This window comes from Loxodonta africana, chromosome 13, assembly GCF_030014295.1.
Source record: "Loxodonta africana isolate mLoxAfr1 chromosome 13, mLoxAfr1.hap2, whole genome shotgun sequence".
NCBI lineage: Eukaryota > Metazoa > Chordata > Mammalia > Proboscidea > Elephantidae > Loxodonta > Loxodonta africana.
The window spans coordinates 31,475,432-31,503,028 of NC_087354.1; the positions used below are offsets into that span (position 1 = coordinate 31,475,432).

Consider the following 27,597-nt stretch of genomic DNA (forward strand, 5'->3'; position numbering starts at 1 on the left):
TCTGGAGTCCAGGAGAATTTGGAATTCTGTTCTGGATTCCCCCCTGCTAGAGAATCCGATCAAAATGTTCAGCAATGGTAGCCAGGCACCAGGATGGGTTCTAATTTAATCTGAGTGATGCCCTTATAAAGAAGGAGGAGAGACGTGGAGACATACGCAGGGGGAAGATGGCTACATGAAGATGCATCTACAAGCCAACCAACGCCAAGAAACACCTGTGACTACCAGAAGCTGGGAGAGACAAGGAAGGATCTTCCACTAGAGACTTTGAGAGAACATGACCCTACCAACACCATGAATTTGGACTTGTCACCTCCAGAACTGTGAGACAGTAAATTTCTGTTCTTAAAGCCACCCACTCTGTGGTATTTTTGTTTATGGCAGACTTAGGAAACTAACACAAATGCCAAATGTTATGTATGGTTTTCTCTAGGCCTGTGTTGTCCAGTATAATAGCCACTAATGGGCTAGTGAGCACTTGAAATAGGGCTAATCCAAATTGAGGTGTGCTGTAGGGTCACTATGAGTCAGAACTGATGTGATGGCAGTGGGTTTGGTTTGGTTTTGGTTTTTTTTTGCAAGTGTAAAATACATACTGGATTTTGATGTATTTGTATGAAAAAAGGAATGTAAACTATTGATCATATGAATCACAAGTTGATAATGCTTTAGATATATTAAGTAAAATATATTAAAACTAATTTCACCTGTTTCTTTTCACTTTTTTTTTTTTTAATGTGGCTATTAGATAATTTCAGAAACCCTGGTGGTCTAGTGGTTAAGAGCTACGGCTGCTAACCAAAAGGTCAGCAGTTTGAATCCACCAGGCACTCCTTGGAAACTCTATGGGGCAGTTCTACTCTGTCCTGTAGGGTTGCTATGAGTTGGAATCAACTTGATGGCAAAGGGTTTTTTTTCTTTTTGGTTTATTAGATAAGTTAGGAGTCCCTGAGCAATGCAAAGGAACGCTGGTGGTGCAGTGGTTAAGTGCTTGGCTGCTAATCGAAAGGTCGGAAGTTTGAACCCACCAGCGACTGTGTGGAAGAAAGATGGGGCAATCTGCTTCCATAAAGATCACAGCCTTTTTGGAAATCCTATAGGGTAGTTTTATCTTGTCCTACAGGGTGACTTACGTAGTCATAATCAACTTGATGGCAGTGGGGTGGGTGGTACAAACAGTTAACTTGCTCAGCTGCTAACCAAAATGTTGGAGGTTTGAGTCTACCCAGAGTCACCTCAGAAGAAAGCTCTGACCATTTACTTTCCCAGAATCAGCCATTGAAAACCCTGTGGATCCCAGCTCTACTCTGACCACATGGGGTCGCCATGAGTTGGAACCAGCTGAGTAGCAGTTGGTTTTTTACTAACCATTATCACCACCACCCATTGCCATTGAGTTGATTTCAACCCATAGTGACCATGCAGGACAGAGTAGTAGAACTGCCCCATAGAGTTTCCAAGGATAGAGTTTCCAAGGAGTGGCTGATAGATTTGAACTGCCAACCTTTTGGTTAGCAGCCATATCACTTAGCCATTGTGCCACCAGGGCTCTGGTTTTTTACTAGATGATTTTAAATTACATATGGGGCTTGCATCAAATTTCTGTTGGACAGCACTGGTCAAGGTGGTAAGATTCAGAAAATGTGTTAAATAAAGAACAGGAACCAGCCAGAATATACAAAGTATGTTGTAATGAATAGGATTCTCTGGAGAAGTGGGCAGGCTGCCATATAGAGGTTAATTTGCAAGCTGGGTCAGGTGGCCACCTCCTTTCTGCTCAGATCTGCTTTTCTGGTCTACTAGAAGCACTTGAACCCTGGCATTTCCCCCACTGCCTTTGGCATGACATCTGGGACTGGGCTGTGTGTGGTCTGGTGACAGGGTCTGCCCCTTGGGTCCTGACCATGGCTCCTGTTTGCCCAGTTTGCTCACCATGGCTCTCACTTTCGTGTGTCTGGCCCTAGCCCGTGACCTGACCACAACACCGCACAGTTCCCTTTGACCTATGGTTTGGTTTTGATTTTCTCTGCTTTCATTGCATGTGGAAGCTTGGCAAAAAGAAATGAGGTCTGTTCATTAGGCAGATATTTTGAAGTCACCCATCAAAAATATTGATAGATGAGAAATGCATCACAAAATACTTGTGGTTGGTAATTGCAACAAGCAACTTGTCAATAGGAGCAAACTGTTTTCTCCTCCATTCCTTCAAATTGAGGGAGGATTAATTCTCCCATGAAGCATCCATTTGGGTAGACAGCAGGGCAAATCCATTGGCCACACAACTGTCCTCAGTCTTCAGCTGTGACTTTCTTGACCATGTCTAATTAATTCTGACTTCAGAAAGGTCAATTCAGTTCTTTAGTCTGAATTTTCTTCTGTGCAAAGTGAGGCTTTCTCACTTTTGGGTATAGGGGTAGGCAAGCATTGGTACTTTGGAGTCATGTAAATTGGGTTCAGATCTTGACTCTGCTTACTAACTAGTAAGTGGTGTGATCTTGGGCATTGACTTAACCTCTCTGAGCCTCAGTTTCCTCATCTGTAAATTGGAGACAACATAGTCTTATGGAAAACACGTGGTCCAGAGGAGCTGTTTTACTACCACATTATCCCTGCATCATACCCCTGATGACTTTTTAGGGACCCGTTTGCTCCTTTTCCTGCCGGCATCTACAATTGCTGCTTTAGACTTAAAAAAAAAAAAAAAAAGGCACGGATTTCCTGACCTTTAGAAAGAAAAATACACCTCTTGACTCTGTGACTCTCTCTGGTTAATGTCTTACTTTTCCCTTTCATTTCATAGTCAGTGTTCTTGGACTGCCCATGGTTTACAGCCTCACAGTTCCTTCTCTCCTTTCTTGTTTGCCCTGGGTCATCTGCTCTGACAGGACAGTAGCCCTCAAGACATTGCTTCAGCCATGACGGCTGGTCAGTTGGCAAATCCAGTAGTCCCCTATCAGTGCCCGTTCTTCCTGGCTTCACCATTCCTCGCTTACCACCCCCATCCTCTGATGCTTTCCTTCTGCTCTAGCTCCCAGGACCACTAGAAGTTTCTATCATTTCATGGGCAGCAATCTTAACAGGCCCTGAATAATCCCTGGCAATCTCATCTCCTTCCTTTAATCGCTGCTTCTCGCCTTCTTTGAAAGGGTATGTCACAACTTTTCCTCTCTCCCCAAACCAACTAGCACCTCCCACCCTCCCCCACAGTGACATTCCTTCTCGCTTGCCCGTGGTTACTTCTGAGCTGGCACCTACAAGCACACCACACACGGCTCCTCCCCTCCAGCTCACAGGCGGAAGCGTCTTCCTAGCTCAGGCCAGGCCCTCCACATTTGCCCTAGTTCCCGTCCCTCCTGCCATAGGAGCACGTTTAGAGGAGAGGATAGATAATCACGATGTATCTCCAGCCTCTCCGGCTCCCTTACATCCATCCTGTCTACGCTGAGGATCTCTTCCTTCTTAAAAAAAAATTCTTCCTGGCCTTCACTTCCCCCTCTAGTTACCGCCCTCTCTCTCTTCCCCCATTTCAGCCAAAGTTCTCAAAATCAAACCCAGGCTCTCTTCCTTCCTCCTCTCGCACTCTGTTCTGGTGGCTGCCACCCAACTCTGCTGAGGACTCGCTGCTCACCATGCACTGTTCTAAGTGCTTTACAGGGATGTACGGATCCATTCAATCCTCACAGCAGCCTGATGAGGGTGGCGATAAAACCGTCGCTGTAAAACACCTATGGAGTGCAGATAGGTTTAGTAATTTGCCCAAGGCCTCCTGGCAGGAATTAGCAACCAGGGAGTCGGGCTGAGAGTCTGTGCTCTTGTTTGCCATGCCACACTGAACCCCATGCCTCATCCTGGATGGTGCCTGCTTCAGTACTCAGCACGGTGCCTTGCACACAGTAACCAGCTGCCATCCTGCCAATTCTGATTCATGGCAACCCCATTTGTGTCAGAGTAGAACTGTTCTCCATATGGTTTTCAGTGGCTGATGTTTTGGAATTAGTTGTCCAGGCCTTTCTTCCCAAGTACCTCTGGGTAGACTCCAACCACCAACCTTTTGGTCAGCAGCTAACGTGCTGCCACCAGGGTTCACGTCTTTATTTTCTTACTTGCAGAATAACCTACCTGATTTAGGAGTTCTTAAAAAGTACATGGGGTTGTGTTTGTCTATTTTTTATGAAAGAAGCCACCATTTTCATGAGTTTTTTACAGAGGCATGTGTCAAAAATAGTTAACAACTTCTGAACTCGTTCATTCTTCTGTCTTCAATTTGATTTCTCCCTCTTCCTTCCCTTTATATCCTGTATGATGCTACAAGATGACTAGATTTTCAGTGCCTTGTTTTAATTCTGTCACTGGTCAAAACACACACACACACATACACACACACACAAACCAAAACAAACAAAAAAACCTTCACTCTGCCGAAAAAATCTTAAAAGCCTCCCCCTCCACATCCAAACTCCCGGAGTGACTGAATTGCTGGGCTTAGGGCTGTGGGGACCGTGGTCTCAGGGAACATCTAGCTCTACTGGCATAATAGAGTTTATAAAGAAAATGTTCTACATTCTACTTTGGTCAGTAGCACCTGGGATCTTAAAAGCCTGTGGGCAGCCATCTTGGATACTCCACTGGTCTCACCCCTTCAGGAGCAAGGAATAATGATGACAACTAAAGACACAAGGGAGAGATTAGTCCAAAGGACTAATGGACCACATCTACCACGGCCTTCATCAGACTGAGTCCAGTACAACCAGATGGTGCCTGGCTACCACCACTGACTGCTCTGACAGGGATCACAATAGAGGGTCCCAGACAGAGATGGAGAAAAATGAAGAACAAAAGTATAACTCAGAAAGAAAGACCAGACTTGCTGGTCTGACAGAGACTGGAGAAATCCTAAGAGTATGGCCCCCAGACACCTTTTCAGCTCAGTAATGAGGCCACTCCCGAGGTTCACCCTTCATCCAAAGATCAAACAGGCCCATGGAACAAAACAAGACTAAAGGGGTGCACCAGCCCTGGTACAGGGACTGGAAGGCAGGAGGGAACAGGAAAGCTGGTAATAGGGAACCCAGGGTTGAGAAGGGAGAGTGTTGATATGTTGTGGGGTTGTTAACCAATGTCATACAACAATGTCTGTACTAACTGTTTGATGAGAAATTAGTTCTGTAAACCTTCATCTAAAGTTCAATTAAAAAAAAAAAGCTTGAAAGATTAAAAAAAAAAAAAAAAAGCCTCCCCCTCTACCTCCAAGATTAAAATCAAACACTCTGGCTCAACATCCAACACCTTTAGTAATAAAGCTCCAGCACATTTTACCCTGGTGACTAGTGGTTAAGTGCTACGGCTGCTAACCAAAGGGTTGGCAGTTCGAATCTACCAGGCACTCATTGGAAACGCTATGCGGGCAGTTCTACTCTGTCCCATAGGCTCTCTATGAGTCAGAATCGACTAGACAGCAATGGGTTTGGGTTTTTTTTTTGGACATTTTGCCAGTGCTATCTCCCATTTCCCCCAGACTTGACTCCTCCACCCCAGTTATATTGAAATCTCTTTGTAATTTCTAAAACTTTGTTCACACTTACCTATCAGCAGTTCATTCAACAATAATGTATGACATTCCTGATCTGAATCAGGCACTATGTCTAGGGCTGGGAATACAAAGATGAATATAACACAGTATTTACTGCTTGAGGCCCCGTCCCTTTGACGTGTGGTGCTGGCTTGTGTGTTGCTGTGAAGCTGGAAGCTATGCCATTTGTATTTCAAATACCAGTACAGTGGGCAGGTTTCAGTGGAGTTTCCAGACTAGGGGAGACTAGGAGGAAAGCCCTGGTGACCTACTTCCAAAGGTTAGCCAATAAAAACCTTACAGATTACAACAGGACGCTGTCCAGCTTGCTTTCTTTGGACGCATCATCAGGAGAGACCAGTTGCTGGAGGAAGACATCATGTTGGCGAAGTGGAGAGCCAGCGAGAGGGAGCCCCTCAGTGAGACAGATGAACACAACGGCCACCAGTGATGGACTCAGACATGTTGGCCAGGGTGACAGTGATGCAGGATCAGGCAACATTTCGTTCTGCTGTACATGCACCGTGAGTCTGAGTCAGTCTGACAGCATCTATCTGTCTACCTACCTACCGACCCTTTGGAAACTATCAGTCTAATATCAAAGAGAGATGTGAAAACAAAACCCCCCAAACTGAGGTGACAGACTCTTCCTGGAAGTTATTCCTGCTTGAAGGTGGGGTTGGGTTATTCCTGCTCGAAGGAGAATTTCACTGGGCAAGTAAACACATCTATATTATTTACATGTTTCTTTTACAACAAGCATGCATTGCTTTTGTAACCAATCAAAAAAAAAAAAAACAAAAAAACAAAAAAACCAAACCTACTGCCATGGAGTTGATTCCAACTTATAGTGACCCTGTAGGACAGAATAGAACTGCCCCATAGAGTTTCCAAGAAAAGCCTGGTGGATTCGAACTGCCAGCCTTTTGGTTAGCAGCAGTAGCACTTAATTACTACACCACAAAAGAACAATCAGCCAACAGAAAAATGGGCATAAAACTATGAGTAGAGATTTCCCAGAAGATGAAATATTTATGGTTAATAAATAGATGGAGACATGTTTAACCTCATTAATTATCAGAGAAGTACAAATCAAGACCACATTGAGGTTCCACTTCATATCTATTTGAGGGGCAATAGCAAATGTTAGAGGGGATATGGAGCAATAGGAACTCTTATATAATGCTATTGGAACTGTAAATTGGTAAAAACCACTGTGGTAAACAGTTTGGAATTATCTTCTAAAGTTTAACATTCACATGCCCTTGACCAGCCATTCTATTCCTAGATAAATACCCATGAGAGAGTCCTGCGCTTGGGCACCAGTGGATTTTACGCGAATATTCTTAGTAGCACTTTTGTAATAGCAAAAACCTGCAGCAAACTAAATGCTCGCTGTCAAGAAATTGGTTGTGTTCATATCGGGTTCCCCAAAAGCAGAGCCTGAGACAAGGACCTGAGCACAGGTCGTTTATTTGGAAAGTGATCCTAGGCAGCAGGGGTGAAAGAGAGGGAAGAGTGAGGCAAAACAGAAGGAAAAGCTAATATGGGGGTGTGATCCCATGGAGCGGAGACCTCTGAGAAATGTACAGAATGTCTCCCAGAATTGTTCGCCTGAAGGTCAGGAAGCTGGAGCATTTATCCTCAAACTCAGGTCCCCCATTGATTGAGGGTTACCCCTAATGGCGTTAACCCCCTTTACCTTCAGGCTGTGTCTGTAAGAGGGCTGAACTGGCTCTTATAGCTACTGAGAATGCTCTGAAGCAGAAAATTGGAGAGGCCTAAAGCCTTTTTTTTTTTTTAAAAAAAGCCTAGCATTTGCAGTGAAATTGTCAGCAAGTCAAGAGTTCTCATGAAATCAGCTGAAATCAGAGGTGGGCAAAGGGGAAGGACGTAGGACACCAAGAGCCTCTGGTGCAAGCAACAGGTACGTACAACAAGGCTGCTGTGATGAATCAAAAAACAAAAACCAAATCGTTGCTGTCAAGTTGATTGTCACTCATGGTGATCCCGTGTGTGTCAGAGCAGAACTATGTTCCATAGGATTTTCAATGGCTGATTTTTTGAAAGTAGATTGCCAGGCCTTTCTTCTAAGGTGCTGCCGGGTGGACTCAAACCTCCAGCCTTTTGGTTAGCAGCCAAGTGTTTTAACCATTTGCACTACCCAAGGACTCTGTGATGAATCTTAGCAATATGATATTGAGTGAAAAATGATACATCTTTTTGTAAAAATAAAAATAACTAAAATGAATAATATATGTTTCAGGAATCTGTATGGGTACTCCTGAATATGCCTATCTTTATATATACAAACAGACTTATGTGTTATGTAAATACACAGACACATGTAAGTTTTTTAAATTAGAAAAACCTTTTTCTGTACACCTGAATTCCAAGGAAAGAACTGACAAAGTATTATTAAAAGAATATGTAAAGAACTCTTAAGAATTAACAAGGAAGGGACAAACAACCAATAGAAAAATGGGCAAAAAGATATGACATCTCACAGAAGAGGAAATATATAGCTAGCCAACGATTATATGGAAACACATTCAACCTCAACTATTTACAAAGGCAAGAAAATTAAAATTTTTATAATGCTAAGAATTTTTAAAATTGAATTTTTAATTTTAATGAATATTTTTATTGTTTAAATATATTCAAGAGCAAGAAAACAATAAATGCAAGCTTCGACATTGTGGTTATCTGGGGTAGGGGGAATATACGTAAGTTGTCAATTCTAATTTTGGGGATAGTTATAAACAACAAAAGAGGCCTGTACATGGATGATTGGATATACCTACTATTATGCCCCATGGGTTATATTTAATCCAACTGGGTGTTCCTAAACAAACAAAAAAACCCAAACCCAAACCAAACCTGTTGATGTCGAGTTGATTCTGAACAACTCATAGTGACCCTACAGGACAGAGTAGAACTGCCCCATAGGACTTCCAAGGAGCAGCTGGTGATTCGAACTGCTGACCTTTTGGTTAACAGCTTGAGCTGTTACACTGTGCCACCAGGGGTCCAGGTATACCTAAGGTCAAAGAAATAAAATGATACGATGTGACAAATGCAATTTAGCGGTACCTTTTACTGATAGCAGAAACCCTGGTGGCATAGTGGTTAAGCTCTATGGCTGCTAACCAAAGGGTCAGCAGTTGGAATCTGCCAGGCGCTCCTTGGAAACTCTATGGGGCAGTTCTACTCTGTTCTATAGGGTCACTATGAGTCGGAATCGTTTTGGTTTTACTGATAGCACAAAGGAGGGAGCTGGAGGAAGAAACTATCTCATTTATGGGACGGTCAAGAAAACGTGTCTTAAAAAGGTGACAGTTACTGGGTTTAGAAGAATAAGTTGAGGGTTGCCAAATTCAGGAGGATGCAGAAGGTGTGGGAGGACATTCCAAATAGCAAGAACAGCATGGGCAAGGGTACAGAAATGAGAAACAGTGTGGCAGGGTCAATAAGCCATAGGTAATTAGTGCTGGTAGAAAAGGAGAATGAGAGACCTTGAGGCAAGAGATGGATCTAGAAGATAAGAAAGGGACCGTGATAAGGAGTTTGGATGTTATTCTATATTACAGGCAACAGAGAGCACTGGAGGGTTTTAAGCAGGGTACTGACGTGATTCATTTGACAGCAGAGTGGAGGACTGGTTGGAGAATGCTGGAGGCTGGAAGATAAATCAGGATATTATGATCTTAGTTCAAGCAAGAGATATTTAGGGCCTAATATATTCAGAAACTCTGGCATGTGTGGTCTAAATCAGGAGGGTTTTAAGAGGTAGAATTATATTTTCCTGTGCTTTCCTTACAGCACCTATGACCACTCGACATATTTATATATTGGTTGTCTCCCTCCAACCCCCATCAGAATGTAAACTTCATGAGAACGAGGATGTTCATTTTGTTCCTGTCTAAATTCACGGAGTCAAACAGTTCCTGGCACCTGAGAAGACACTAAAAGATTCTTTGTTGAGTACATGAAGTTTACTTAAGAAGGAGAAATATAGGGTAGTAGCCAAAGGGGAAGAATTTCTAATGCTCTGGAGGAATATAACTCATAGCTCAGACTCCATCTCAAATAATAAAATGTCTCAAAGTAGAAAACATTCCCACATCTGACCCTTAGTCCTGTCTTAGCATGAGTTAATAATCTTTCTTGCGCCTTCTACCTATCCAGCCTGCTCTCTAGCTAACTCCACTTTTTAGCTCTTTAGGAACCAGTTTCCCTTAAGGTCCTTGGCCATGTGCTTAGATGGTTACCACATTATTATATGATCACATACCTGCTGGATATTCCTCCTTTTCTCTTCAGATCCACCCTTTTCCATTCTGTTCTGTGCTGCTAGAGGCCTATGTGGAAGGATAGCATGACTGGCTTGCTTGCTCTTAGGCTTCTTGTTGGGTTCAGCCAGTGGGAGGTACCTGCAGGAGATCTGAGGGTGGGAGAGAGAGGTGGGAGTATTTATACCCCTTGCTCTCTCTGCTTGGTGTGTTGGCACTGGCTATGCTCTTCAGCTGCTAATCAAAAGGTTGGCAGTTCGAATCCACTAGCTGCTCCTTGGAAACCCTATAGGGCAGTTCTACTCTGTCCTAGAGGGTTGATATGAATCAGAATCGACTCTACGGCAATGATTTTCTGTTTCTCTAACCTCCTGTTGGCCCTTCCTTTCCTACAGCTACTGCTCCCCCCAAGTACTAGTAGCTATGCCATCTCTTTACCCCTTCAGGGCTATCGTTGATAATGACTTCCCAACAGTTGCTCGCCCTGGGGTGCTTCACTATCCCTTGTTGGTTTCCCACAATCCTGCCCACATCTTTGTACAGAGTTCCCTCCTTGTTAACTCTCTTCAGTTACTCATTTTAAAGGGGCCATCTGTTTCCTGCTGATAATGGCTGCTACAAAAGCAAAGATACAAAATTGTATCTTTATTTTTAAATTGAGATATGATTTGCATAGCATAAAAATTCACACTATTAAAGTATACAATTCAGTGGTTCTTAGTATAATCATGCAAATTGTATCATTTTAAAATTTAATATGTAATCAAGTCTTCCAAGTTACCCCATTGTCTGCATACTCAATGCTAAGTTACACAATGTTGCACACCATAAGTTACTTAACCATTCATTGTGTTTCCAAATTTTTGCTGCTACAAATAAGGCTAAATGTAGCAAATATTGTTGTCTATGTGGCCTTTCTCTTTCAGGGAGGATTGTTTTTCAAGGAAACCTTTCTAGGAGTGATATTGATGAGTCAAAAGAGAGTCATACCTCTACTAAGGCTCTACAGAAGTACTATCAAATTGCTTTTAAAAGGATTATACCAATTCACGCTGCCATAGTTTCTCTAAATGTCCCAATTTCATCATCTCATCAGCATTGGAAAGCATACAAGGTATAGAGATTTTGCTAATGTAGTAGGTGGTATTATTATTTGAACATCTTTGGTAACCGTATCAGTTGTGTTGTTGTTGTTGTTATCAGCTGCCATGGAGTTGGCCTGAGCTTGTGGAGACCCCATGTATTACCGAGCAGAACTGCTCCGCAGGGTTGTTTTGTGTTACAATATCAGTTTACCAGGCCTTTCTTCTGTGGAGCTACTGGGTGGGTTTGAACTGTTAACCTTTAGGTTAGCAGCCTATTGTAAACTGATTGTGCCATCTAGGCTCCTATTTAAAGCCATTTTTAGCTAACAGAGTCTGGAGGGACAGTGATTTTGAGGGGATAGAATAGAGAGAGGAAACCCTGGTGGTGTAGTGGTTAAGAGCTACAGCTGCTAACCAAAAGGCTGGCAGTTTGAATCCACCAGGTGCTCTTTGGAAACCATATGCAGCAGTTCTACTCTGTTCTATAGGGTCGCTATGAGTTGGAATCGATTTGATGGCACACAACAACAAGAAGAGAGAGAAGGTAAAAGGATTTGCTCTCCAACATTTCTCCTTGCACACTTACCTCTTCACACTGTTAACATATGTCCCCCCGCCACTCTCCCCCCCAGTGAGCTGTGTCTTCACTGTGGTTTTTTCAGGACCTAGCATAATACTTGGCACTGTGCTGAATATCAATAAACATTTATTAAATGAACAACTAATGGAAGGAGAATGTTATGGTAGGCACACAGAGTTGGTGTTACTAGTCTACCATTCATTAACTGCTCTCCCTTTAATTGACTGTTTAAAGTCAACACTTTCTACTCCCTCCAAATAAACATATTGATGACTGCCTGTGGCCTGCTGAGTGCTTTTGGCTAGTGAGTTACTCCTTGCAATAACTCTGCACTTCTTCTTACCAGTTGGGAGATGAGTTAGATGCCTAACAAAAGTCTGTCCCAAACCTGTTTATGACAGCTGTATGCCAGGGTGTAATTAATTGATATTACATAAACTGATGAAACATAAAGTATGAAAAGAAAGAGTTGTTTGAATGAAATCAATGGCATCAGCAGGGTTAGTGTCACTCAGTGCAGTTACTCATGATGTCACTCCCCCATGCTAATTACCACAATATGGTAGCTAAAACACCAGAAAATTTGACAAAATCACCGACTATAAAAACACTGACAGCAATGAAAACAACAGAGCATGCTGATAGCATGCGCAGATGAAACCACGTAATTCGAAGCATCGCTGTAACTGAGTAATAACGACAGCTCTGTCCGGAGCACATTAAACCAACCCAGTGCCGTCGAGTCGATTCCAACTCATAGCGATCCTATAGGACGGAGTAGAACTGCCCCATAGAGTTTCCAAGGAGTGCCTGGTGGATTCAAACTGCCGACCCTTTGGTAAGCAGCCTTAGCACTTAACCACTGCGCCACCAGGGTTTCCCCAGAGCACATGAGAAGGTTCAAAAAGTAAATTAGTGTAGAGTTTTAGCCTTGAAAGTATACTGATACATATAAGCTGGGCTTATGGGAAAAAAATTTTGTTGTTATAACTAACTACAGGGTTATTTTTTGTAAAAAATAATAGATTTCTGCTGAAACACTGCACGAAAATTTTATAGACAATCATTTTTGTGTCATCCCCTCTGACAGTGTCACTCTTTGTGGTCTGTACCCCCCCCCCCACACTTGCCTAGTGACACCACTGCATGAAATGGCAGTTGAATGCTTTGGAAATACTAACTAAATGCAAGTTGAAAATTATTGTCAAATCAGATGTGGGTGAGACAACTACAAAGGATTTTTTATTTTTTTAAGGAGACTCTACATTGCTTTGCAAGAAACTTTAAGTCCTCTAGTCAACATTAATGAAACAAATTGCATCATGGATATTATCTATGTAAGACAGTTCAAGAACTCTAATCAACACTCTTGCTCAAAGAAATGGTTTGGCCTCTGCTATGGATTGAATTGTGTCCCTCCAAAATGTGTTGTAAATCCTAATGTCTATGCCTGAGGTTATAATCCCATTTGGGAATGGGCTGTCTTTATTATCTTAATGAGACAGGATTAGTGTAAGGTATTAAAAGAAAAAAAAAAAATTTTATTTTTTATTCTTGAGTCAATCTCTTTCAACTTATAAAAGAGATTAAATAGGCAAGCAAGAAGTAGAGATGGGGGAAGACTGATACCAAGCCACGTGAAGGTTGCCCAGGAGCAGAAGCTCAAAGAGATGAGGACTTTCCTCCTGAACAGACAGAGAGAAAATGCCCCTTAAAGCCAGCATCCTGAATTCAGACTTCTAGTCTCCTAAATAGTGAGAGGAGCCCTGGTGGTGCAGTAGTTAACAATCTGGCTGCTAACCAAAAGGTTGGCAGTTCGAACAACCAGCTGCTCCTTGGAAACCCCATGCAGCAGTTCTACTCTGTTCTATAGGGTTACTATAAGTCAGAATCAGCTCGATGGCAATGGGTTTTAAACAGTGAGAAAATAAATTTCTGTTTGTTAAAGCCACCCAATTGTGGTATTTCTTTTGTAGTAGCACTAGTAACTAAGACAGCACCACATTCCAAGATTTGCAAGTGAGCATTCCTTGTAGGTTTTATGTTGGAATGTTAAGGTGTGTATTTATCATTTTTAATAATTCATGTTTTAATATACTTTTCCAATTAACTGACCAACTATTGGGCCAGATGAAATTTGTTAGGGGCTGGGGGTAGGTCCTTATTCCCTAATCCTTTTGTTTCCAGAGAAGGGCAAGTAGGAGAGAATTTGTCCTGCTTCTTCTAGGAGTGACTTACCTCATTGGTAAATTTGGGTCTGCCCGTCCTCAACAAAAATTGCTGTCTTCTGTAATTAGGCACGGTTAAAGTTGTGCTCGATGTTGTGGGGCCTCTGCAAGTGGGGCATTGGCGTTTGGTGACGTGTGGAAGAAGATCGCTGTTCGGGGGAAGACTACAAAAAAGCCTACCAGCCACCATCCAAACCACATTCTTCAGTCTTATTAGTAATACAGCTGATGTTTTCATCTTTTTTGGTGGTTCCAAACTTATAAGAAAGGAATGATACTTATTGCCCCTATAAAACTCCAATCCAACAGTGTAGGATATGATGGCTTCTACATATTGTCACAATTAAGATAACTGTTGCAATCAAGACATTGTTTGCCTTTTTAATTTAGTCCTTGGTCCTGTTCCTTTAAATGAAAAGTTGCCTCTGGTTTGTAGGCTGTAGCCCAGCCTTCTTTGAAGTTCAACCTTTATCTCAAAACGGACAAAGGAGAAAAAATTTATGACTCCTGGGAAATATGGACACTAGGAAATATTTACTGAGAATGAAATAGAAACCCAAACACTGTTCCTTCCATCCCCTCCCCCTCCACATCCTGGGAGAGTCTTGCCTATCCTGTTGATTTCTGGGACATGTAAACACGGCAGGCTTGAGGTCACAGGCTGTTTGTCCAAAACAAGAACTGCAAACATAGCAGGGAATATAGTTTAGCTTCTTTAAGGCAGATTATGACTGGATAGTGGGTCATAAAATCAATGTGGCTGGTTCTGACCAGTATTTAAAAGAAATAAAAATAGTAAAGGTGAAAATGTCAGCATGCATTGTGTGAAATAATGGTAATATTTCTTAAGCGTTTTGTTTTAGAGGTGTGTGTGTATGTACGTTCTGTGTTGAAATGTAAAATGTATTTCTTATGGGCAGTCACAGTCAAAAAAGTTTGCAAAAGCACTCATTTAAGGCACACATTTCTTCTTTCTTTCATTTTCACTCTTTGCTAATTTGCTTTCTCTCTGAAACTCTGTTGCCTTGTGAACAGAAATTGTAGTAATAAATAACCAGAGAAACAAGGGCCAATTCTCACCTTGCAAATGGCTGAAACGAAAAAGTCATTCTCCGTACTTCATTGCTCCGGAGTCAGTCAAATGCCCAAATATCATTAGGAGAAATGGGCTGAGATCTAGAACCTCATTGAATAAGAGGGTACAGGAAAATTAATTCAAAGTTTATCAATTGCACAGTTCAAGCTCCAGTGGTTCTTCCCAGTCTGCAAAGTACAGAGTTCAGCTTGTTATTCAGGATCATTTTGGTTTAGTGCTATCTTACCTTTCCAGTCTGATCCCCCTGTTCTTCATGAATCCTGTGCTCCAGCCAAATTGACCTCTTGGTGTTCCCTGAACACGCCATTTGTTTCTCATTCTGTGTCCCTGATTGCTGTGTTTCTTCTGCTGGGACAGCCTCCTTACCTAAACCATCTCTGCTTGCCAAAGTCCCACCCATCCTTCAAAGAGCCATTTCCAATTTTCTTGTTCTTTTCTCTTCCTTTCTTTTGAATTGCACAGATCTTTTTTTTTTTATAATTGTGCTTTAAGTGAAAGTTTACAAATCAAGTCAGTCTCTCACACAAAAACCCATATACACCTTGCTACACACTCCCAATTACTCTCCCCCTAATGAGAGAGCCCACTCTCTCCCTCCACTCCCTCCTTTCGTGTCCATTTCACCAGCTTCTAACCCCCTCCACCCTCTCATCTCCCCTTCAGGCAGGAAATGCCAACATAGTCTCAAGTGTCCACCTGATCCAAGAAGCTCACTCCTCACCAGCATCCCTCTCAAACCCATTGTCCAGTCCAACCCATGTCTGAAGAGTTGGCTTTGGGAATGGTTCCTGTCCTGGGCCAACAGAAGGTCTGGGGGCCATGACCACGGGGGTCCTTCTAGTCTCAGTCAGTCCATTAAGTCTGGTCTTATGAGAATTTGAGGTCTGCATCCCCCTGCTCTCCTGCTCCCCCAAGGGGTTCTCTGTTGTATTCCCTGTCAGGGCAGTCATTGGTTGTAGCTGGGCATGGTCTAGTTCTTCTGGTCTCAGGATGATGTAGTCTCTGGTTCATGTGGCCCTTTCTATCTCTTGGGCTCGTAATCCCCTTGTGTCCTTGGTGTTCTTCATTCTCCTTTGATCCAGGTGGGTTGAGACCAATTGATGCATCTTAGATGGCTGCTTGCTAGCATTTAAGACCCCAGATAAGCCACTCTTCAAAGTGGGATGCAGAATGTTTTCTTAATAGATTTTATTATGCCAATTGACTTAGATTGTCCCTTGAAACCACGGTCCCCAGACCCCTGCCCCTGCTATGCTGGCCTTCGAAGCATTCAGTTTATTCAGGAAACTGCTTTTGGTTTAGTCCAATTGTGCTTACCTCCCCTGTATTGTGTGCTGTCTTTCCCTTTACTTAAAGTAGTTCTTATCTACTAATTAGTGAATACCCCTTTGCCACCCTCCTTCCCTCTCCCCTCTCGTAACCACAAAAGAATGTTTTCGTCTCAGTTTAAACTATTTCTCAAGTTCTTATAATAGTGGTCTTATACAATATTTGTCTTTTTGCAACTAATTTCACTCAGCATAATGCCTTCCAGGTTCCTCCATGTTATGAAATGTTTTACAGATTCCTCACTGTTCTTTATTGATGCGTAGTATTCCATTGTGTGAATATACCATAATTTGTTTATCCATTCATCTGTTGATGGGCACCTTGGTTGCTTCCATGTTTTTGCTATTGTAAACAGTACTGCAATAAACATGGGTGTGCATATATCTGTTCGTGTAAAGGGTCTTATTTCTGTAGGATATATTCCAAGGAGTGGGATTGATGGATCGTATGGTAGTTCTATTTCTAGCTTTTTAAGGAAGTGCCAAATCAATTTCCAAAGTGGTTGTTCCACAGATATTTTTAAAAAATACCTTTCTTAAAAATACTTTTAAAATATACTTTAAAATATCATTTTCCTTGATTTCAAGAGAAATATAAATGCACTCTAAACATAAGAAAATACAGAAGTCACAGAAGAAAATAAAATCTCCATTTTTTTTTAACTTACGCATGTTACATAAACCAAAAAACCAAACCCATTGCCGTTGAGTCAATTCCGACTCATAGCGACCCTATAGGACAGAGTAGAGCTGCCCCATAGAGTTTCCAAGGAGCACCTGGTGGACTCGAACTGCCGACCTTTTGGTTAGCAGCTGTAGCACTTAACCACTATGCCACCAGGGTTCCCTGTGTGTTACGTAGGTGTATTTAAATTACAAATTGGTATTGTTATCTTCTGTTTTTTAATTAGAAGCATTTCTCATGTTATTAAATATTTTTCTTCGACATGATGTTTAATGGCTACAAATGAACTGTAATTTATTTAACAATCTTATAACACTGGGCATTTTCCTCGTGTACATTCATGGTGAAGTATTTTGGGGCAGTATAAATGGAGTGGCGCCCAGGGCGTGGTGACAAATTTCCTGAAAGAGCACAATACAGTATTTTTTGGAAACAGGAAATTGGGGCCAGAGATAATTAGGAGAAATGTAAATTCCCCCGAGAATCTTCGGTTATATTGGCAGGTATGCTGGGTCTCTCGCTTTAAGTGAGATGAGGTTTTGAGCCAAAACCTTGTACTTAAGTTTTAAAAGATAATGACTCCATCAGGCCTGTAGAGGACCTTGGGGGTCATCCACACAGCTGATCCATGGAAACATGCAGGGCTCGTGTACCCTTAAAACGTTTTCATATGCATGCCTACCTACCTCAAAACATTTCTATCTTTATGAATCCTTTAAATGTTTTAGAAAGAGGTGTGCCTCTTCTCTGCTTTTTCCTCTCTTCCCGCCCTTAATCTCCTTTTCCTTTTTTGGATCTTGCTCCATTCACTATCCTATCTCTTATCCTATCTCTTATCTGAGCGCGCGAGCGCACACCCACCCACACACACACACACACCCACCCACACACACACACACACCCACCCACCTCCTTTACTCTTACTATCCTTTGGGCTACAGGCTTACTTTCTCCTTCCTTTCACTGCCAAACTTCTGGAAAGAATCTCCACCCTTTATTGCCTTCATTGCTTCACCAACGACACGACACACTCCTCTACCCAAGTGCTCAGCTAGGTGCCTAGTGCACAGCAGGCCCTGGCTAAATGTTAGTTCCACCCTCTTGCAAATTGGCATCTCTTTTCCCGGTATTCCTCCATGATTAGCTGTGAGTGCTCACTGTCAGACACCAGGGCCCGGTTGCCGCCTTAGGGTTGCAGACCCCCTTGCCAGGTACGCCTGTTTCTTGGAAGATCCTGCTGGGCACCCTCCTGGGCGCCTGACCGCCTCTCCGAGTTTTCACCCTGCACAGTCACAGCTTCCCCGGTAACCCTGAGAGCTCTCCTAGTCCGCCCCAGGGAGGCACCCGTTGCCAGTCCTCCAACTCCGTTCGCTGCGTGTCCCACAGTTGCCTGAGGCAACATGTCAGAGCCCCCTCACACCCAGCTCTACGTCTTTAGATCCAACAATGGCCAAACATTTAGGGAGCACCTACTAAGTGCGCCACCCCTGCCTCCTTTCACTTAACAGCCTTTTACTAGGCCCCACTACGGTGCCAGAGGTAAGTGAGGAGGGCCCGGTCCCGGCTCCAGAGGCGCTCAACGTCTGCTGAGGCGAGACAGCCGGGCAGGCAGCTCGTGTCCCTCTAGTGGGCGACCGCGGCCCCCACCGAAGACCCCTGTCCGGGAGGCGCGTCAGAGGGCCAGAGGCCCAGGTCGCAGGGAGCGGGCGCCGGGCCGGGCCGCCCAGGGTGCTCCGCCGGCCGGGCGGGGGCGCGGGCGGGGGCCGGCGGGGGTCGGGGGCCGGCGGGGGTCGGGGGCCCGGGGCCCACCCCGCGCGGCACCGCCCCCGGCTCCGCCTGCCGCCGCCGCCGCGGCCGCCGGGCCCGCGCCGCGCCGCCCGCCTCGGGCGGGAGGCGAGAGGCCGGGCCCAGGCCGGGGCAGCCCCTCCGCCGCAGCGCCCTGGGCCGGTGCCCAGGACCGAGTCGCCTTCCGCCTGCCCCCCCGCCCGCGGCCCCAGCCAGGTCCCGCCGCCAGGCCGGCTCCCGCCCCCGCTCCGCCCCCGGAGCCGCAGCCCCGCCCGCCACCGCCGTCGCCATGTTGTGGCTCCCGCAGCCGGCGCTGGGGACGCGCGCGGCCGAGCTCGGGGCCTGCAGCCGCCGCCGCCGCCAGGTAAGCGCCCCTCGCGGGCCGGGCCGCCGCCGGGGCCGCCCCCCGCCGAGCCGGAGCCGAGCGGAGCCGGGACCGAGCCCGCGCCGCGCCGCGGCCCTGCAGCCAGGCGGACCCTGCCCGCCGCCCTAGGCGGCAGCCACTTCCCCCGACCGCCGCCTGGCGGGCCCGGGCCGCCACCCCACCCCGCCCCCGCTGACGGGCCGCCTGCCCCTTCCGCCGCCGCGACCCGCCGCTCCCCAGCCTGGCAGGCGGGCGGGCACGCCGCTGTCCTCCCCGCGCGGGACAGGCGGCCGCCCTCGGCGACAGCCCGCGGCCCCCCGCCCGGGCGCGGATAACGGTGCCACTTTCCCCCGCTGGGACGCCCTGTCAGCCTGACCGTCCCCTCCGCCCGGAGAGCTGGCCCCGTCATGGGGCAGTCACTTCGGAGATCGACGCTCTTCCGCGCCCCTCGGTCGCTTCCCCGTCCCCTCCCCCCAAGTTCTGACCCTGGGAGAGGTTTCTCCCCGAGTAGACGGGTAGTCCAGCTCCAGAGTTGGGGTACTGAGGGGGTAACTAGGCCTGTTGATCAGCGTGGACATTCTCTCTCTGCAGAGGCTCTTCCTGCCAACCTGGGGGGAGAGGTTCAATGTGACCCGAGGGACGACAGGAGAGCGTCTGCTGGACAGATGGCCTCCTGGCCTTGGATCAGCGTGTGTGAGGGGGGAGGGTCCATATAACCTTAGGTATGCCCGCTCCTGAAAACCCCAGGATTACTGAAACTGCTCAGGGTAGTAGGCCAGAGGTGGCATTGAAAGTCCTGGATTGGAATAAATCCACAGGCCCATTAGGCAAGCAAGTCTGGCACCAGGACTAGCTCAGAATAGGACTGGCAAGTGGGATAATGGAGCTTGGGGGTAAGATGGTATTTGGCCTAGGGTTTGCCCACTTGCTTTCAGCTCGTATAGGGTCTGCAGGGTGCTGCTGTCAGAGTATACAGTGGCTTGGCACACAAGATGTGGACAGACGGATGCCCAGCCTTGTGGGTACTTGGTGGAATTTCAGGGGGCTGTTTCCTCATCCTTACAGGTACATTACACAGTGAAGGAAAGGAAGCATGGTGCTAGTGCACATATTTTGCTCATTCTCCAGTTTTTCCACTGGACATGACTTTAATTCATTCAGAATATTTTTACTGAGCACTTACTGTGTACCAGGCTCTGGGCTAGGTGTTTCGAATAAGGTGGTAAACCAGAAGACGTATGTTTTAACTTGTTGGGCTCACAGCTCAAAAATAAACACATTTATTCAACAACAACTTGTCAACAAATATGCACCAGGTGTTGTTTTAGATGCAGTGAACAAAGCAAAGAAAAATGACTGCCCTTTTGAAGCTTTCGGTCTACTGGGGGATAGAAGACAATAAATAAAATAGATAATAAAAATATAGTCTGTTAAAAAGTGCTAAGGAGGAAAAAAGAAAAAGTGGCAGAGAAGAGGGATTTGAGGTATCAGGGATACCCCTTGCGATCAAGTCATTCCAACTCATAGTGACCATATAGGATAGAGTAGAGCTGCCCCATAGGGTTTCCCAGGAGTGGATTCAAACTGTGTTTAGTACCTGATCTCTTAACTACAGCTCCATAGGGGGTTGAATTTATGTTACCAGTAGCCTAGGAAGGCCTCCTGAGTAGGTGTTTTTTGAAGAAAGCCTTGATGGAAGTGGTAAATTAGTAATTCCAAACTGTGATGAGTGCAAGGAAAGCAAGATGAAGAGTGTGGTGAGAGAGTAACAGGCCAGGATTTGGGTTGGGGGCTCAGGGAAGGTTTCCCTGAGGAACCAAAGTTTAGGCTGAGACCTGAAGAAGGGTGAAGAGTTAACCATGTGTGGAGCAGCACGGAGCCTGGCAAGTTGGAGGAAGTGAAAGAGGTCTGTGCAGCTGGAGGGGGAGAAGGAAAGAGAAGATAAGTGTGGAGAGGTGAGCTGGGTCAGGTCACAGGGGGCCTTGGAGGCCTTGGGGGCAGAATGCCTTCCCTCCTTAATTGGGATTGTATCCCCAGTGTAATTAGGAACCCTTGATGGGTTTTAAGCTGGTGAGTGACAGGATGACATTTACATTTTAAATGGTACCAGGCCGTAGGATGGAGAATAGTCTTTGAGATAATCAAGCAGGTAAGGCAAAGCTTTCTGTGTTGTGTCCTAACTCTACCTGATCTGTTTTGGAAAGCCTCAGGCTGTTTGGGAGAGATCCTTTCCCTCAGAGAGTGCTACTTTGGTTAGCTTTTAGGAAAAAAAAACAAAAACAACAAAAACCCATTGCTCTGGAGTCTATTCTGACTCATAGTGACCCTGATAGGACACAGTAGAACTGCCGCATAGAGTTTCCAAGGAGCCCTGGTGGATTTGAACTGCTGACATGCAGCATAGCTCTTAACCACTATGCCACCAGGTTTTAGGAATGGAAGGGAAAATGGATTAGCATTTGTAGGTTACCTATTAGGCTAGGGGAGCCCTGGTGGCACAGCGGTTAAGAGCTCAGGTTGCTAACCAAAAGGCAGGCAGTTTGAATCCACCAGCTGCTCCTTGGAAACTCTATAGGGCAGTTCTTCTCTGTCCTACAGTCACTATGAGTTGGAATTGACTCAATGGCAATGGGTTTGGTTCTTGGTTTTCATTAGGCTAGGAGAGGAGACCTGGTGGCGCAGTGTTAGGCACTTAGCTGCTAACTGAAAGGGTAGTGGTTCAAACCTACCAGCCACTCCATGGAAGAAAGATGTGGCAGTCTGCTTCCGTAAAAATTACAGCCTTGGAAACACTATGGGGCTGTTCTACACTGTCCTACAGGGTTACTATGAGTTGGAATGAACTCAAAGGCAGTGGGTTTGGTTTTGGTATTAGGCTGGGTGGGAGGACAAATTTTAGAGATGTTTGCACACGTTATCATATTTAGCATAATCCCCTCTACACCCTAAGAGAAAGGAGTTATTGTACCCGTTTTACAAGCCCAGAGATGACAGATCACTTATCCAAAACCACTTTTGTAAGGTAGTCAGGATTCAAACTCAGATTGGCCTGATTCTAGAGCCCAGTGGCTCTGGAGCCATGCTGCTGGGCTTTACATCTCTCTTCTCCCACTTGCTAACTGAATGATCTTGAATTATTAACCTCTCTTGTGTGCCTCAGTTTCCTCATCTGTAAAGTGTAGATAAAAGTATCTCAACAGGGTTGTTGTGAGGATCAAATTAACTAATCCATGTAAAACATTTAGCACTTAGCTCAGATGTGAGTTGGTAAAGTTGTTTAAAAAATTTTGAACACCCCCACTATGTTTCAGTTATATTATGTTCATTTTGGATGAGATTAAACAAATTAATAATTTAATCCTTGAATTTTTTGTGACTCTTTTTCCCTTCCTTTTCTCCTAAATAATTAAATGCCATGTTCCATGTAATTATTCATTCAACATTAATGGCTTTCCCCTAACAAGCCTGACTAAGATTTGTGGATACAAAGTGAATTATGTTTCTGCCTTCCAGGAGCTCAAAGTATAGATACAACGTACCTGACAAGTTTTTCTAACGAGTTGTGGTGGTAGAGCTGTTGGGAGCATTAAGAGCTAAATGCCTGGGGAAGTAAGGAAGGCTTCAGGGAGGAGGTGACTTTTGAACTGGTAATTGGAGGAAGATTAGGAGTTTCACGGGCAAATAATATTGAGTTAAGGACATTCTGGAGTTGACAAGTAGTGCATGGTTAACACGTAGCTGCTATGAAAAGTTGGGAGTTCGTGTCTACCCAGAGGCACCTTGGAAGGCCCGGCAACCTACTTCCAAAAATCAGTCATTGAAAACCCTATGGAGCACAATTCTACTCTGACACACATGAGTTCATCGTGAATTTGAATCAGCTCAACAGCAGCTGTACTGGTTTAAGGACGTTCTAGGTAGTGGCAGGAGCCCTGGTGACACAGTGGTTAAGAGCTCAGCTGCTAACCAGAACAGGTTTGCAGTTCGAATCCACCAGCTGCTCCTTGGAAACTCTATGGGGCAGTTCTACTCTGTCCTGTAGGGTTGCCATGAGTCGAAATCGATTCGACGGCAACGGGTTTGGTTTTTGTTGTTTTTTTTTTTTTTTTTTTTTAGGTAGTGAGAATAAGAGTCCCCCGGGTAGTACAAATGATTTTGGCTGCTAACCAAAAGATGGAGGTTTGAGTCCACCCAGAAGCATCTCAGAAAAAAGGCCTGGTGATCTACTTCCAAAGCATCAGCTATTGAAAACCCCACGGAGCACAGTCCTATTCTGACACATGGGATCGTGGGAGTTGGAATCAACTGCGTGGCAACTGATTTAGTTTGATTAGGTAGAATGAGCAGTATGTGTGGAAGCCTGGAATCATAGAGGGCTGGGTTTGTCTGGGATGAGATTGGAAAGCTGAGTTGGGCCTGTGAAAGGCAGGTCAAGGAGTTCGGATCTTATTCTGTAAGCCACGGGGAGCTAGCAAAGAGTATTGTATGCATCAGATACATCCTGTGGTGGGTGTTGCAGTTAGAGTGTAGAGACAGATGTCATCCCAGGGGCAGCTTTATTTTGGTGGGATCACTATGCCTCAGGATCTGGTTCTCAGCTTCAGAGAAAAGAAATTCAGTTTTGTAGGGAACTCAGAGTTGATTGGGCCCAGGGAGACTGACTCACTAACCAAACTTGGAAGAGACTGATGCTTAAATTCAGGGTATTAACTGACCATGAGAAATGAAACTGCAGAATGACAGATGTTTCTGTCCTCTGGCCATTGCCCCCTCACTTCTGGCCAGGGCTAGGACATACTAACAAATACTTGTCCTCAATTCTTGTTTGTTTTTTCTTGGACTTCATGTGAAAACTAACCTTTTCTGTTAACACAATCTTTCCTGAAACAGCAGACAGTGTAGTCAACAATGATTAATAACTGATGGAATGTATTGTTCTGTATTATTTGGGTGGGATCCTGTGCTTGTGAAACTTAAGAGGAGGAATAACTTTCTTAGAAATAAGATACGGGAAAAGGAGGTTCACTAGAAATGGAAAAGGTGTTCAGATTCTGAATGATGTGTGTAATTTTGTGGCTAAGAGGTGGTTGTGGGCAAATGGTCTGTGAACTCTTGGAGGAGTGAACAGGGCTTTTGGTTGCACTTGAAAAGGAGAGATTGATTTAGGATCTTTATCTTCTCTGTATGTTAGAGACAGAGAAGAAAGTAATAACCTCTGCTCTCCATTCAGCTTGGTGAGAGTGAGCTTGCCTATTGGATTGGAATCTTCATGAGGTTAGAGGTTTGTCATACACTTTATTTTTGCAATACTGGGAAGAGTGGACCCTCTAGAGTGTTGAGTCTATGTTTTTCTACAGTGAAAAATAAAATCCAGATAGACCAAGACTGTGGATTATTCTAGATTGTGGATTATTCTCATTTTAGAACTCTAAAAAGAATTACACAAGAAATACATATTCATGTAGAACATTTACGAACTGCAGATCAATATCAAAAAGGAAATAAAAACCCACTGATAATCCTACAACCTAGAGCTACAGTTAACCTTTTAGTATTCTGGTATTTGTATTGCCATAGACCTTTATCTCCATAGACCGTATTTGTCTTTATACATACACGTTGTCTTAACTTTTTCTTTTCTAGCAAAGATAGTAACATATTGAACAGGAGAGAATTCTGACTGTTGACATCTATGAGGTAGAGCAACTGTGTGTTCCCCAAATCTGTATATGTTTCCATTTGTGAACATCTGGTATAATGTCCTCCCCCTTCTTTGTCTAGAGGTATAGAATATGATAGCCACTAGCTAATTACTTTTAAAAACATTTGAGAAATGTTTCCAAGGGTGCTACTTCAGCCAATCATTTTATTTGGCAGCAGGGAAGTGTGTATGTGTGTATTGAAGTGACTTATCACAGCATTTTTAAGATTCATAGAAAAGTCAGTGAACACCTTTTGAGTTTGGTGTTACCACAGTCATTCCTCAGAGCCACCAGCACTTATGGACTGTCCCCTGCTCACTGTGTGGCTTTGGACAAGCCCCTTAATCCTCTTCATTTCATATCCTGAAGGTGTTGTAATGGTTTCATTTTTATCATTTGTACAAAAATGAACATACAGACTGGTGTTCAAGAGGTAATGGTGGGTGGCTCATTCCTCTCATTAATACACTCTAGGCAATGAAAAGGATGTCGATGTCTATATGTGTGATGGGCTGGGGAAGGATTGCCATCACATATCGCTTAGTGAAATAAAGGAGTTTGTCTGCTGAACAGATAAACTCCTGGCCTTGAATCAGTCTGTGTGAGGGAAAGGAGGTCTATGTGACTTTAAGTTATGTCTGTTTGTGAGGACTCCGGAATTATTGGAGCTGCTTCAGAGATTCTGAACATTTTTTTTTTAACAGGCCAGAGGTGACATTAAGGATCTTCAGCAAAAATAAATCCGCGGGTCTAATAAGAAGCAAGACGTGCCCCCCAGCGCTAAGGCAGCATAGGCCTGCTTCCTCTCCACAGAATAGTTTATTATGAGAACGCCTTACCTCAAAGTAGTGGAATTGGCATGGTTTTGCTTTATTCTTTACATTTCCTCCCCTATCATTTGAATTTTCTACAGGCTTAGATATTTTTATAGAAACAAACATACAGTAAATCTATTTTCATTTTGGAGACAAACGTTGACTGCCCCAAAGCAAAAACCCAAATTGCTTAGAACTAATCCTCTAGTACTTTTTCTCAGAGGGATGCTGCCTGGGGTTGGAGGCACCTCCTCAGCCACTCTCAGCGGAAGATGCCTTTGTGAGATGTGCAATAGGGGCAGCTCTCCCGGCAGGTGACTTAGGTTAGCACCTCTGACTGGAGTAGTACCCAAATTCAGAGCACCAGGGCTGCACCCAGCTGGGAGGAGCTGACGAGTAGAAATGAAGCCTTTAGCTTCATTCTTAAGGAGGCCCGGTGGTGCAGTGGTTAAATGCTTGGTTGCTAACCTAAAGCTTAGTGGTTTGAACCCACCCAGTGGCTCGTTAGGAGAAAGACCTGGCAATCTGCTCCTGTAAAGTCTGCAGCATATAAAACCCTAGGGGGGCAGTTTTACTGTGTCACATGGGGTCAATATGAGTCAAAATCAACTTGAGGACACCTGACGACAACAACAACAGCTTCATTTATTGGGTATTTTCTTTAGGAGTACTCATAAAGAAATCACTCCTTTTAGGGCGTGGCCCTGGGCCTCCTCCATGGACCATAGGACTCAGTCTCCTGCCATCTACAGAGTGGTGTTAGAGGTCTTGGTGTTACAGCCTGGGGGCCGTGGGGATATAAGGAGAGGGCTTCCCATACGTCAGCCTTGCATGCGTTCCTGGGATTTTCCCCTTCTAGGGGCTCGAATGCTCCTTCTCCATATCCAGTCTCAGGGCGTAGGCGTATTTTACCCACACTGGAGCTGAACGAGAGCCAGTCGAGTGGGCCCTGGCCCCTCTGGGATTACCTGGTTTGTTGCAGTTTACAGCATTCTACCCCTTTCTGCCAATTCTGGTCCTGAAGTTGAAGTCATTTCTTTAGCAAGCTGAAGGGCAGAGTGAGGCCAGAGGGAGAGGCTGTGAAGGAAGGTGTTCATTGCACCTGCAAGCCATCTCAGGGCCATTCAGGGCCTTCAAACACCAAACACATCTGAGGCAGAGCTTTGGCATTTTCAGAGAACGGAGCCTAGGAGTGGTCACTGAGCAGCTGTTTGAATTCTTCTGAGTCTTGGGCCGGCTGGGGCTATGGTCTGTGGGGAAGGGCTGCTCTCTGCCCTCGCCTTGTTAGATACACTCTCCAGACCTCAACTGAACTGGCCGGGTTGTAAAAACTGTTTCACTGCCTAATACTTCATTAAGGCTGTAAATCTTCAAGCCCTTAAAAATGTTAGACGTGTGATTAATACTACAGTTATCCTTAATTAGAATGTTCACTTGTATTTAAAATCCTGCAGAGCCTTTCTGAGCTGGGCTACCATCGGTCAATAAGATATACACGCCTATGAAAGGGCCTCCTTGGGCCGGCGCAGAGCTGGATGTTCCTGTGGCATAAAAGAATCCTGTGAGGTGAACTTTGCCCTCTGGGAGCTCCCCCACTGAAAGCAATTAGAGAACAATTTGCTTCCAGACCAGACATGTCCTGAGGGGGCTTTATTTTCTCAGGTGGTGGTTACTCTCACAGGCCACCCCTCTGAGATGGCTGAGATTACCTCTGGAGAATACCCTCTGGTATCCGAAATGAATTGAATGGCCATTTGGGAGGAGGGAGGTGGTGGCAACGATGTAATCTCATCTTCCCTTGCTTCACTTGTCTCCCCTTGATATTGCTTCCATAAGCCCCCTGACCCTTTAGGAGAAGGTAGCCACCTACCCACAAAATACAAACCTTGGTGCCTGTCATTTCACCATTATAGTTCCATTCCTCTGAGTCTTGAAGCCTTTTGCATTTCCAGTTTAGAGTCCCCCTTTAAAATATATCTATCTCCTGGGAGAGGTCATGCTCTTCGCAATTCATCACCAAACAGTAGCTTTAATTAACAGGAATTAATTAAGTCAACTGAGAGGAAGA

At 44.7% G+C, this 27,597-nt stretch overlaps 1 pseudogene; it reads left to right on the forward strand.

Moving 5' to 3' along the window:
• LOC100659352 (proline-rich protein 36-like) overlaps nt 1-27,597 on the forward strand; it is a 65,225-nt pseudogene that overhangs the window by 23,021 nt on the left and 14,607 nt on the right.